Source organism: Mixophyes fleayi, chromosome 4 (assembly GCF_038048845.1).
Source record: "Mixophyes fleayi isolate aMixFle1 chromosome 4, aMixFle1.hap1, whole genome shotgun sequence".
NCBI lineage: Eukaryota > Metazoa > Chordata > Amphibia > Anura > Limnodynastidae > Mixophyes > Mixophyes fleayi.
The window spans coordinates 290,035,693-290,047,940 of NC_134405.1; the positions used below are offsets into that span (position 1 = coordinate 290,035,693).

Here is a 12,248-nt window from a genome sequence, read left to right on the forward strand (position 1 = left end):
ATATCCTTCCTTGGATAACTTTTGATAGCTACTAAACACTGCATATTGGGAATAGCCCACAAGTCCTGCCATTTTGGAGATGCTCTGACCCTGTTGTCTAGCCATCACAATTTGGCCCTTGTCAAAGTTGCTTAGATCCTTACACATGCACATTTTTCCAACTTCCAACACATTAACTTTAAGAACTGACTGTTCAGTTGCTGTCTAATATTTCCCACCCCTTGACAGGTGCCATTGTACTGAGATAATCAATCTTATTCACGTCACTTGTCTTTGGTTTTAATGCTGTGGCTGATTGGTGTATGTAGCATTATAGACATCATTCTGAACTAGTATTTAGTGGACAATAATAGGGTGGTTTTGCTGTAAGCCTTTTAGCAGCAGAACCCAAAAAACAATGCAATTTATTTATTTGAAAATCTAAAGTGTTTCTAGTGCAAGCAATATTCTGCAGTGACATCTTTATTAAGCTGGCAAAAAACAGGGTGTTATTTGACTGTGACCAACCCTCCTAAAAAATTTAGATATTTATTTTTTTTAAATCTAAAGGGTTATCTCTTTTCATGTGAAAGCAATTTTTGTGAGGGGCAGACAATGACATCTTTATTAAGCCAAAGAAGAGAATGTTTTGCTTGCGTGTGAGCAGCTATTGCAGCAGCACCCCCCCCCAAAATTCTAAAAATCTAAAGAGTTTGCTAGTGTAAGCTATTTTGTGAGGGCCAGTAAGTGACATCTTTATTAAGCAGTGAAAAAGCAGGCTGTTTTGTTTGCATGTGAGCATCGGTACAGCAACACACCCCAAAAAAAACAATATATTTTTTTTCTTTTAAAATCTAAATTGTTTTATCTTTTCTGGTTAAAACAAGTTTTGTGAGAAACAGTCAATGACATCTATATAGTCAAAAATGAAGGTGTTGTGCTTGCGTGTGAACAGTGTAGCACCCCCCCAAAAAATTTTTTTTTATTTTAAAATCTATGTTCTCTTTTCTAGTAAAAGCTATTTTTTTTTTTTTTGCGAGGTGCAGTCAGTGACATCTTCTTTTTTAAGGGTGAAAACCACAGAGTTGGTAGAATCTGAGCAGTGGCTCCCCCATTGCTGCAATGCAAGGGGTGCAAATGAGTTTATTTTGCATTTAAGAATGAATTGTCAAAATGTCAATGATATAATTGTGCAGCAGTGTCAAATAAATTCTAAGGTAATTCCCTCCATTCATTATCTTATTGGGCAGTCACCTGTTGTGGTGACAGCTACAATAAGCTCTAAATTCAAGTAGCATTACTCCTCTTGTTAATGTCAACCATTAATCATTCTAAGCATCAGGTGCATTCCTGTACCAGTACTGGCAATAGTAGTACATTTTCGAACTCTATTAGTAAAGGTCACGCGGGAACAATGTGTAAGATTGCATTCTTAAAATGCAAACACTTTTTGTAAATGTCAAAGAAAACATCAGCTCTTGATGTAAGGAGGATTAAGAGAGAATGTTCCAATGAATGTAGTAATTTGTCCCAAAAGGGAATATAGCTAACATGCCATACACCACCCTATTTGTTAGTTGGGGTCCTGCTACTGCTAGTACTGGAACATGTACTAGAATTTCCATTGTCAAAACAGAGTGCCCAACACGGTCATGCCTCTTCCTTAACTTCCCAAAATTCCCAAGCACCACCTTCTCGCTCAGAATGTTGGTCTGTCACCTCCAAATCAGCCAAATAAGTGCCTCAACAACTTGGGCACTCATAGAATCTTGAGGAGAGTTTTAGGGTATCCATGAGTGCTATATGTGAGAATGACGTTTCAGATTCTGACACAGTAATTGCAGAACAACCTCTTTCAAAAATGTATCAACTATTTGGAAATGTGAAAATGAGTAGTAGTAATTATGAGGATATATACCTAGAAATTGAGGACGCTGCTTTGGAACTTGCAAGATTATGAGGGGAATAATTTTAGATCTGTAAATGAATGTGAGATATCCAAACCCAAACAACATTTGTCAAGGTATCTGTAGCCTTTGTCAGTCCAAAATAAGTAGAGGTAGGGGCGTTGATCATCTAGGCACCTCCTCCCTGTTACGTCATTTGCATCAAATTCAATCAAGTTTTTTTTTCTAAATGTGGAAAATTGTGTATAGTAGCAAGCAGCCAGTATAAGGTAGCAGCCAAATGGATAGACAATTGCAATCTTCACCGACGTCAGCACAGGAAGGGTGTGGATAATGCCATAGAAGGATAGTATGAGAAACAACTTGTTAACCATGTGGAATTTGATAGGAGTTTGTGAACGATTGGCAAAGGACATAGCAAGTAGTGGAAAATAAAATCACCAAAGTTACAATGTTAAGGGCATTAAGATGCTGAAAGTTATTTCTCGATGTAGCAGCAAGAGTATCATGTACTGACTTTCAAGTTATAATGAGACTTAATTACATAAGTGAGCCCATATGAGCGAAATTGGTCACTTGATCAAAGGCCTGCGCGTGCAGAGAGGTACTGTTGATAGCAATAATGCTATCACAGAGTCAAAATATTTGCATCACTGATCAAGAGTTTGACACAAGTAATAGCTGCAGAAACATACAAGATACACACATGGAAATCAAACAGATATTGCACTCAGATGATGGTCTTGGATTACAAGTTAACAGAATCAATGTCAAAGACATACTGAGAGATGAAGCAAAGGGAAAGTGCTTGGATCCAAATACAAGGATATGAATATAAAGGCTTTATAACTATTAAGGCTTTCAGTCACAAAATAATGTATTGATAATGTAAGGATTTCTGTCAAACATTAACTCAATGCTCTTAACATGTCTTTAAATGTTCAGATGAAGTATTTATAATTTATATTCATTCTGACTTACAATATGACAGAACACTGTTTTCAACATCTTCTTAAAATACAGGCCACACTCCATATGATTCATTAATACATCTTCTAAAATTTCATGTAGTGTTTCAACAAAAGACAAATAGTCGTCTTTAAATCATAGCCTGGAAGTTTTCTCCCAGATAATTTGGCAGGGGATTACATTAGCCATTCATAGGCTCGGATTTTCATTAGAGTTACTCATGATTGGCATAGAATATATTGAAAACAACTTCCCCACACTGGCAAATGTATTCATTTTTTATGTTAATTCCTGTCTCTGAATAAGCATATTATACACTGTCGAATCCTGACAGTGATATCCATTAGTGAATTTAATCTTTTACCAGCAAAGTCACTAAAAGTATTCTTATGACTATCGTGTGATAGACTTGAAGATCGCAACACACCGATAAAAAGCATTAGATTATTTTCATAAAGCTCAACTTCAGCACATGTTCACAATATGTGACAAGTTCTCTGTCTTTGTAATTATTTTTTATGGTTAATATAATTCACTGCAGAATAACAGCTACTACTAAATCAGAATACTTAAGCTCATTTGTCTAGATAGGAAGATAAAAAAAAATATATAACAATATATATTTCAGTAACATAGCCAGAACGTACAACATGTAGTAGTCATTTTATAGAACAAACACAAGTGGCAAATACATGGTTTTACAATCCAAATGGAATAAATAATATAAAACATTGTTTCAGAGAGCATCTTCAATAATGAAATCATTGTAGAATGCACTAACAGAAAAATTCATTCTATCATAATTTGTTCATTGAAATCTAAAAACTGAATACATAATTATGAGTTGGAAATTCAGTCATTATTCACCCTCTTGTCTGGGCTCTTAATCTGAGAAAAGGCAGACTCATCATGACAACTGCAGCACACATGCAGTGCTGCAATTATTTTCAATTCAAAAGAAAATGATCACATGCAAATTATATGAAAATAAGCTCTTTTGTCTGTAGGTGCTGGTTGAAGGTCAATCTGTTACAAAGTCAGAATGTATCATTGCATTGAGTGTTTCCAAGTAACTAAGAGCTCAATTAAACAGCAATTCATGAAAATCATTACTTATTTCTATAACGGAATGCAAAAAAGAATAAGAGAAGCAACAATAGTCTCCGAAATATATATATAGCTGTATTTTATATAATGCTGTACACATGATAGAGATCTACTCAAATGAAATAGGATTTAGTGATGAATTAGACTTTGTGCAGGTCTTAAAACTTTAGCAAACAAGTGCAAACAGTATTTAGGATTAGTGACAGCCTGGACAGAGGTCAAGACTGTGGATAAAGTTTCTAGGAGGGTATTGACGTAGTAAGGAAGACTGGTGAGGAAAACCCATAAATAATAAGTTTTGAGAAAAAAAAGCAATTTGGGGAGAAACAACAGGCCTGCTTATAGCATAGAATGGTTGATTATATTATGGTTTTGTAAGGTTGGAAATTTTAAATTAAGCTGGGTGATTGCTAAAATCAATAAAATATGGTAATTTTGGGACTTCTCATATAGAGATGTTGGTATCTTGTTCAAATTCTTCCTTTTTCACATTATATAAAGTGACTATGAGGCCAACCAGCATTTTCTAATGGTAATATCAATATTTTCACAAACTATAAATAAATATAAAGGGGAAAAAGGAGCAAATAAATTTGAATTAATTTTTCAGTCATTTATCGTCTGATTGGCCTGATAATCTGCTGAAAACACTATAGTGTGTATCCAGCCATAGCTGTACTGTTATCACCATTTAATCTATTTTTTCAAGTTTTAATTTATTTCCACATTGGGGGGAGTGAAAGGGGTCAGGGGTAGGCTTTCAATGCTTGGGCTATTCTCAGTGAAACTAAGCTTCAAGTTATCGCTTCCCATTGCAAAAGTGGCAATACCTGATGCCGTGTAACAGATCATATAAGAAGATAAACTTCAAATTGCGTGATTTGATGTCGGGACTGATGTATAGTTCTATATATTAATTAGTTCTGCATTTGTTGGTCTATGAATAAGCAGTGCTAACTATTAACTTCAGTGTATTTGATTATATGTATTGTACTTTTTTAAATAATTCATTAATTTTATTCTTAAAATGCACTTTATTTATATAAATAATCGAGTCAGATTTTTATGTAGTGTTCCTCATTCTCTCTTTTTATATAATAAAAAAAAATCAGGATTCATTGGACACAAACATGGGCTGGAGGAGTCAGGGGGAGAGAAATAGAGGAAGCAGTGAAGGAGGAGAAATGTACTGAAGCTGTTTATCTGAGCTCTGTTCAGTGGGAATGGGGTCTGCATTCTGCATAATAAATGTCTAAGAGCAGCAATAGGCAGTGTCTGGACAGGAAGGTATGTCCTGCAGAGACTTGCAAGAAGGTGAGAGGCAGTGGCGGATCCAGGGGGGGGGGCGATCGCCCTGATCGCCCCGCCTAGCAGACACTTGCTGCCGACGGCTGCACAGTATGTGCAGGTCCGTCCAGCCGTGACAGGCAGGGACAGTGTGCTGCCCGGCTGCTCTGACTGTGTTTAAAACACAATCAGAGCAGCCGGGCAGCGCACTGTCCCTGCCTGTCACGGCTGGACAGACCTGCACATAGTGTGCAGCCGTCAGCAGCCTAAGATGTTAGAAAGGGGCGGGGCCTAAATCGCCCCCCCCCCCTATCTCGCCTCGGGTACAGCATTTTTCTAGATCCGCCCCTGGTGAGAGGATGCATGACCCTTGTCTTCACAACTTTGAAAGAAAGAGGAGGATTACCTCTTGATGATCTGCATCAGCATATTGCGCAGTTGCTACTAGGAAGTGGTGATTTGATTGCAGGTGGGGGGTTGTGGGCAACTGGAATCTAAATTACTAAACTGTAATCAAACACAGAAGAGTCTATAAATACACATACTTGAATTCAATGATTTAGTTATGATTGAATGCTTTATATCATTACACTATGATTGAATGATATATATGATTTGACTATTTATTGAAATCTATAAATACTTTTATTACGATTGAGTGCTGTATATTATTTCACTATAAATTAACTGTATTTGATGATTTAACCTTTGAGCCGGCTAGCACAGCAATATTTTATAATACATGTGACACAAATAAAAATATTTTGTTTCAAGTTGAACAATTTTTTTTTTCAACATTTTTAATGTTTTCCCTCATTGTGTTGAAATATTCTTGCAGCTTTGACATCTTTTCTGCCATACCTGTTGCATCACTGGAAGCCTGAGAACTATTGATGATTGACCCCTCCTTCTCTCCTTCCGAACTTCCGTCTGAATTGACAATGGTATCTAAATTAAGACGTTGCTAATTAAATATACTCCTTTCAGCGGTAAGTGCTTTTTGAGGGTAAGGTTCTAGAATATTATCTTGCAGTGCAAATACTTTATTAGCTGCAAATGGTGTCATATTGCCACACAATATGACACCATTTCTTCCAATGTCCATGACATTTGGACATCAGGACAATACTGAAGAATCCCTTGTAATTGTTTAAATAGGAACCAGATTTAGAGGGTGGCAAAATTCTGACATGTTTGTCATCTATGGCCTGAGCCCAGTTTGGGAAACTCCACAATTTTCAAATTCTTCTGCGATAACTTGCCATTCCTCAACTACTGATGGGAACTGAAAGAAAAAAAGATTGTTGTAATGTTAAAGAAATACATATATCTATTGTTATCATATCAACTATTTGAATTTTTATATTTATTACATAACCATCAGGCCTCAGCAACACGGTCAACAACCTAACAGGAGGAGAGAAAAATGCCATGGGAAACAGACAACACCGATGTCATGGCTCGATGGATACTAGACCTAGCAAACAGGCTGATGGAAAAAGAAGACAATGTGTGTGACCTCATGGATGCAGCTATAGTGAAAAAATAAAAACATTTGGATGGTGATCACAGGACAAAGACAGAACATGTGATTATGGAGGTACTCTATAGGGCCTCTAGGGCACACAGAGGGGAACTCACACAGTACATTGAGTTGACAGCATTTCCCATGAGCCATGCCCAAGACTTTTACAGGTCTGGCCATCCCCTCATTTGTTGCTCCCTCCCCACAGGTAAAATCAGCTCCTGAAAAGATAGTCCAGTACCCATACTGTTTTTAGGACTTCCACATCAAGAAGCAATGTATTCTGCAATAGAGTAGAATTCCTTTTTCCTTGAAAAATAGAGACCAATATCAGTAAGAGCACTTGTGACATTTATATCTAGATTTTGAGTTTGTTTTGTTTTTATATAGGTGTTATATATAAATAAATTGTTTAAAATTGGAGTATTTCTTTCACCAAACTTCATATATTGTCCCTGCAGAACGATGATGGAGTCACAGGTTTTCAGGTATGCTTGTGGTGAAATAGCTGTGCTGTACTTGAGATCAGACAGTGTCCTTCTAGTACCTAAATATCAAATGGTAGAAACCAATCTCTGTTCTGCAAATATGAGTCTCCTCAAATGGATGTCCTCTTTATGCATGAGTTGGGTAACAAGTTGAACAGCTCCTGGAATGTAATATCATACACTTGCAGGAAATTCCTGAAGTCATCAGAAATCTTGCCCCATATCTAGGAGCGCCGAGAGAGTGGCGGCTACTAATTACCCGGGCCCAGACACGCCAGTGGGCCTGGCTCAGGCCCTTGCTGCCAGCTTTCTTTTTGTCTGGAGTGGGGGGATTGTAGTGTTGGCTCCGCCCTCTTCCTTTGCACATACCCAACATTCAGTGAGGCGCATCAGAAGAGAGGAGCCACGCAAGAAGACAGAGGACAGGAGAAAAGAAGAGAAGAAAAGAGATAAAAAGAGATGAAAGAGATGGAAGAAGCCAATGAAAAGGAAGGTAAAGGAACGGAGGCAAGGGGGAGAGAAGCAGAAAGGCCCCGAGTGATGAAGAAGGGGGGGATGGGGAGGAGAAAGGCACCGAGTGATGAAGAAGGGGGAACAGCATGGCACAGTGATGAAGGGGGGAGCAGCATGGCACAAAGTGATGAAGGAGAGAAGGGAGCAGCGAGGCACAGTGTGATAAAAGAGTGGGGGTAGCATGGCACAAAGTGATGAAGTGGGGGAAGCAGCATGGCACAGAGTGATGAAGGAGGGAGGGAAGTAGCATAGAACAGAGAGTAATGAAGGAGAGGAGGGCAGCATAGCACAGAGTGATAAAAGAGCGGAGAAGCAGTATGGCACAGTGTGATGAAGGGGGAGAACAGCATGGCACAGTGTGATGAAGGGGGGCCAGGTGAAGGTGGGAAAAGCAACATTGCGGGTGCAGTGTGATCATAAGGGGGCACAGTGTGGTTGTGATGAAGGGGCACAGGGTGATGTTGAAGGGGCACAGTGTGATCATAATGAGACACACTGTGAACTCATTCTGTACACACTGCATTCTTTTTATACTACACTACGGTGCTAGATGTCCTAAAAGTCAGGAGTGTTGGGACATATGTCACGCTCCGGCTAGCGGGTACTTCACCCTTCTTCCAATGGTGTACACAGCAATGCAACAATGTATCCTCCCCCCCCACTACCTGCCCCCTGGATCCCATCCCCTCCCATTTTCTTCGCTCCCTTTCCCCCACCACCTGCTCCCACCTCGCTCACCTCTTTAATCTCTCCCTCTCCACTGGCATCTTCCCCTCCTCCTTCAAACATGCTCTCGTATCCCCCATTCTTAAGAAACCTAATCTCGACCCCACTTCTCTCTCGAACTATCGCTCCATATCTCTTCTCCCTTTTGCCTCCAAAATTCTCGAGAGGCTCGTCTGCAGCCGTCTCACCTCCTACTTTTCTGAATACTCCCTCCTTGATCCTCTCCAGTCTGGTTTCCGCCCCCTCCACTCCACTGAAACTGCCCTGGCTAAAGTCACCAATGACCTCCTCTCTGCAAAAGCCAGGGGCCACTTCTCCCTTCTCATCCTCCTTGACTTCTCTGCAGCCTTTGACACCGTTGACCACCCCCTCCTCCTTCACACCCTCCAGTCTTTCGGCCTCTCCGGCCCAGTCCTGTCCTGGTTCACCTCTTACCTTACTCACCGTTCCTTCTCTGTCACCACCTCTGGGTCTCTCTCCCCCCATCCACCCTTCCAGTCGGGGTCCCTCAGGGCTCTGTTCTGGGACCCTTACTTTTCTCTCTATACACCTCCTCCCTGGGTGAACTCATCAGCTCCTTCGGCTTCAGCTACCACCTTTACGCTGACGACACTCAACTATACCTCTCCTCTCCTGATCTCTCTCCCTCCCTCCTCTCTAGGGTGTCCGCCTGCCTCTCTGCCATCTCCTCCTGGATGTCCTCTCGATTCCTCAAACTTAACCTTGCCAAAACTGAGCTCATAGTTTTTCCTCCCTCTCATACCCCATCCCCTTCTGACCTCTCCATCACTGTCGACAACACCTCTATCTCCCCTGTCCCCCAACTTCGCTGCCTTGGTGTCACCCTCGACTCCTCTCTCTCCTTTGGCCCCCACATCCTCTCTCTTGCTAAATCCTGCCGCTTCCAGCTGCGCAACATTGCTCGCATCCGGCCCTTCCTCTCCCAAGATGCCACCAAATGCCTTATCCACTCTCTGATCATCTCCCGCCTGGACTACTGCAACCTCCTCCTCACTGGCCTCCCCCACTCTCATCTCGATCCCCTTCGATCCGTCCTTAACGCTGCAGCTAGGCTTATTTTCCTCTCTCGCCGCTCCTCTTTTGTCTCCCCCCTTTACCTAGCCCTTCACTGGCTCCCATTCCCCTTCAGAATCCTCTTTAAGCTCCTCACACTCACCTACAAGGCCCTCGCCAACTCCACTGCGCCCTACATCTCCACCCTCCTCTCTATTCATGCTCCATCCCGCCCTCTCCGTTCTGCCTCTGACCGTCGCCTCTCTTCCCCCCTTATAACCTCCTCCCACGCGCGTATCCAAAACTTCGCCCGCGCTGCCCCCCTCCACTGGAACAAGCTCCCTCCCTCCATCAGAACTTCCCCTAATCTGTCCAGCTTCAAACGGGCCCTAAAAACCCACCTTTTTCTTAAAGCCTTTCTGTCTCCCACTTAACTTCCTACCTTATCTTCTGCCTCTGTCCCCCTACTCTCCCTTTCTCCCCTGCGTCTCTCTGTCTGTCCACCCCTCCCCTTAGATTGTACGCTCCTCTGAGCAGGGCCATCTCTCCTCCTGTTTCCACCACTTCTAACTCTGCTCTCCAGCTACTTAGCCCTCCTCCTCGAGGGTCCTCCACCCCACGTCCACTCTCGCTCCCTCCTCCCCCCTGGGGGTCTCCCTGTCTTCCGCGCCCTCCTTCTTGGGCCCCGTCGTTTGCGGATCCTCCCTCCCCCTTCCCCGCCCTCTCTAGCTGTGCATTGAGCGTACTGAGTTGCTGTGTTTACTGTACTGTGCTGTCTCCCATTGTATTGTGATTTTGTTTGTCTCTGTACGGCGCTGTGGATGCCTTGTGGCGCCTTATAAATAAATATTAATAATAATAATAAAAATGCAGGTTTTTTTTCTGCAGTTAGCCAAACCCCAATGATGCAAAGCCAAGCCCCTAACTATATGACCACACCTACTCCCACTTTTGCGCCACCGCACAAATTTTTTGCAATGCTCAACTAAAAGGGGGGGCCCCATGAAGTCGTTGTACCGGGACCTTGAATTCTCTTGGCAGCCCTCCCCATATCAGGAATAGCAGTGTCATATGTGAAAAGCACTCTCTCCTCAGCAACCAGTTCTTGGACCAACAACGGCAAATTTGTCTTCTCCTTCCTATCTGATTTATTGCTTACATAGTTGTCGCCATGGCAACAAGTAAACACGCATGAGATTCTTTAATTTCCAGGCTCATTATATAACAATAAATCATACCTTGTGTACAGTTCTGAATGGAGTTAACTAAAAGTACACTATACACAAAGCAAAACAAAGCTATGAATTTCAGTGATGCTATTTCCTGGATATCTGTGTGTGTGTGCGTTTGTGTTCACTGAGATGCAGCCCATTATTTAAATTGGGTTTGCATATTGCTGCAGGGACAGCAGGTTTCTGTAGAGTGTGTATGGACTCACAATTGCTTCATCAGATAGGTATGAGAGATGAAAATCACAGCTCTGACAGTAAATTGTATAGGTGTGTACAATTGAATTGGCATGCTCTTTGGGACTCTCAGTGCTTGGTAAAATCTGTACAGAAATCACATCTGAAATAATTATCTATAGTGTGTACAAAGCTTTATGCTGCCTTTGTTTTACATTCTATATCTCTGTCAGCTGTCTATGGTATCTTGTTCTGTGTCTGTTGTCTTCTCCTTCTGGTTATCTTTGTGTATCTTTATTTTACCCATGTCTGCAGTAATGGAGTTCCAGTGACAACTTGTATTGTTGGACCTTAGGGCATATAAGTACCCTAGGAGTGCTCCTGAAAAGAAAACAGATGCTATAGAACAGTGGATCCCAAACTTTTGCAGTTCGCGGCACCCTTAGACTACCCCTCCAAAATAATTACTGAGCAGTCCTGTTTTAGAAGTAGTTGGGTCAAAAAAATTTAATAAATGTTTAGGTCAGGACAGAAATACTTATTTAGTTGTATGCAAAAATGCCCCCTCTGCATCCAGACACACTGCCCCCTCTGCATCCAGTCACTCTGCCCCCTCTCATGCTACCCCCTCTGCCCTATCTCATGCTGCCCTCTCTGCCCTCTCACGATGCCCCCTCTCACGCTGCCCCCTCTCATGCTGCCCACTCTTCTGGCCTCTGTCACGCTGTCCCCTCTCCTCTGCCCACTTGTCACGCTGTCTCCTCCTCTGGCCTCTGTCCCCCTCCTCTGGCCTCTGTCATGCTGTACCCTCTCCTCTGCCCTCTTGTCACGCTGTCCCCTCCTCTGGCCTCTGTCCCCCTCCTCTGGCCTTTGTCATGCTGTCCCCTCTCCTCTGGCCTCTGTCCCCCTCCTCTGGCCTCTGTCACGCTGTTCCCTCTCCTCCGCCCTCTTGTCACACTGTCCTTTCCTCTGGCCTCTGTGCCCCTCCTCAGGCCTCTGTCATGCTGTCCCCTCCTCCTCTGGCCCCTGTCCCCCTCCTCTGGCCTCTGTCACGCTGCCCCCTCTCCTCCACACTCTTGTCACGCTGTCCCATCCTCTGGCCTCTGTCCCCCTCCTCTGGCCTCTGTCACTCTGTCCCCTCTCCTCTGCCCTCTTGTCATGCTGTCCCCTCCTCTGGCCTCTGTCCCTCTCCTCTGGCCTCTGTCCTTCTCTCCCCTCTCCTCTGCCCTCTTGTCACGCTGTCCCCTCGTCTGGCCTATGTCACGCTGTCCACTCTCCTCTGCCCTCTTGTCACGCTGTCCCCTCCTCTGGCCTCTGTCCCCCTCCT

At 42.8% G+C, this 12,248-nt stretch overlaps 1 long non-coding RNA gene across 1 annotated transcript in view; it reads right to left on the reverse strand.

Moving 5' to 3' along the window:
- Positions 1-5,519: 5,519 nt before the first annotated feature.
- The window catches only part of LOC142150156 (uncharacterized), a 31,344-nt gene continuing 24,615 nt past the window's right edge, over positions 5,520-12,248 (reverse strand). The window contains exon 3 of the long non-coding RNA XR_012691052.1: positions 5,520-6,534. This is a non-coding gene — a long non-coding RNA (uncharacterized LOC142150156). The remainder of the gene's footprint in view (positions 6,535-12,248) is intronic.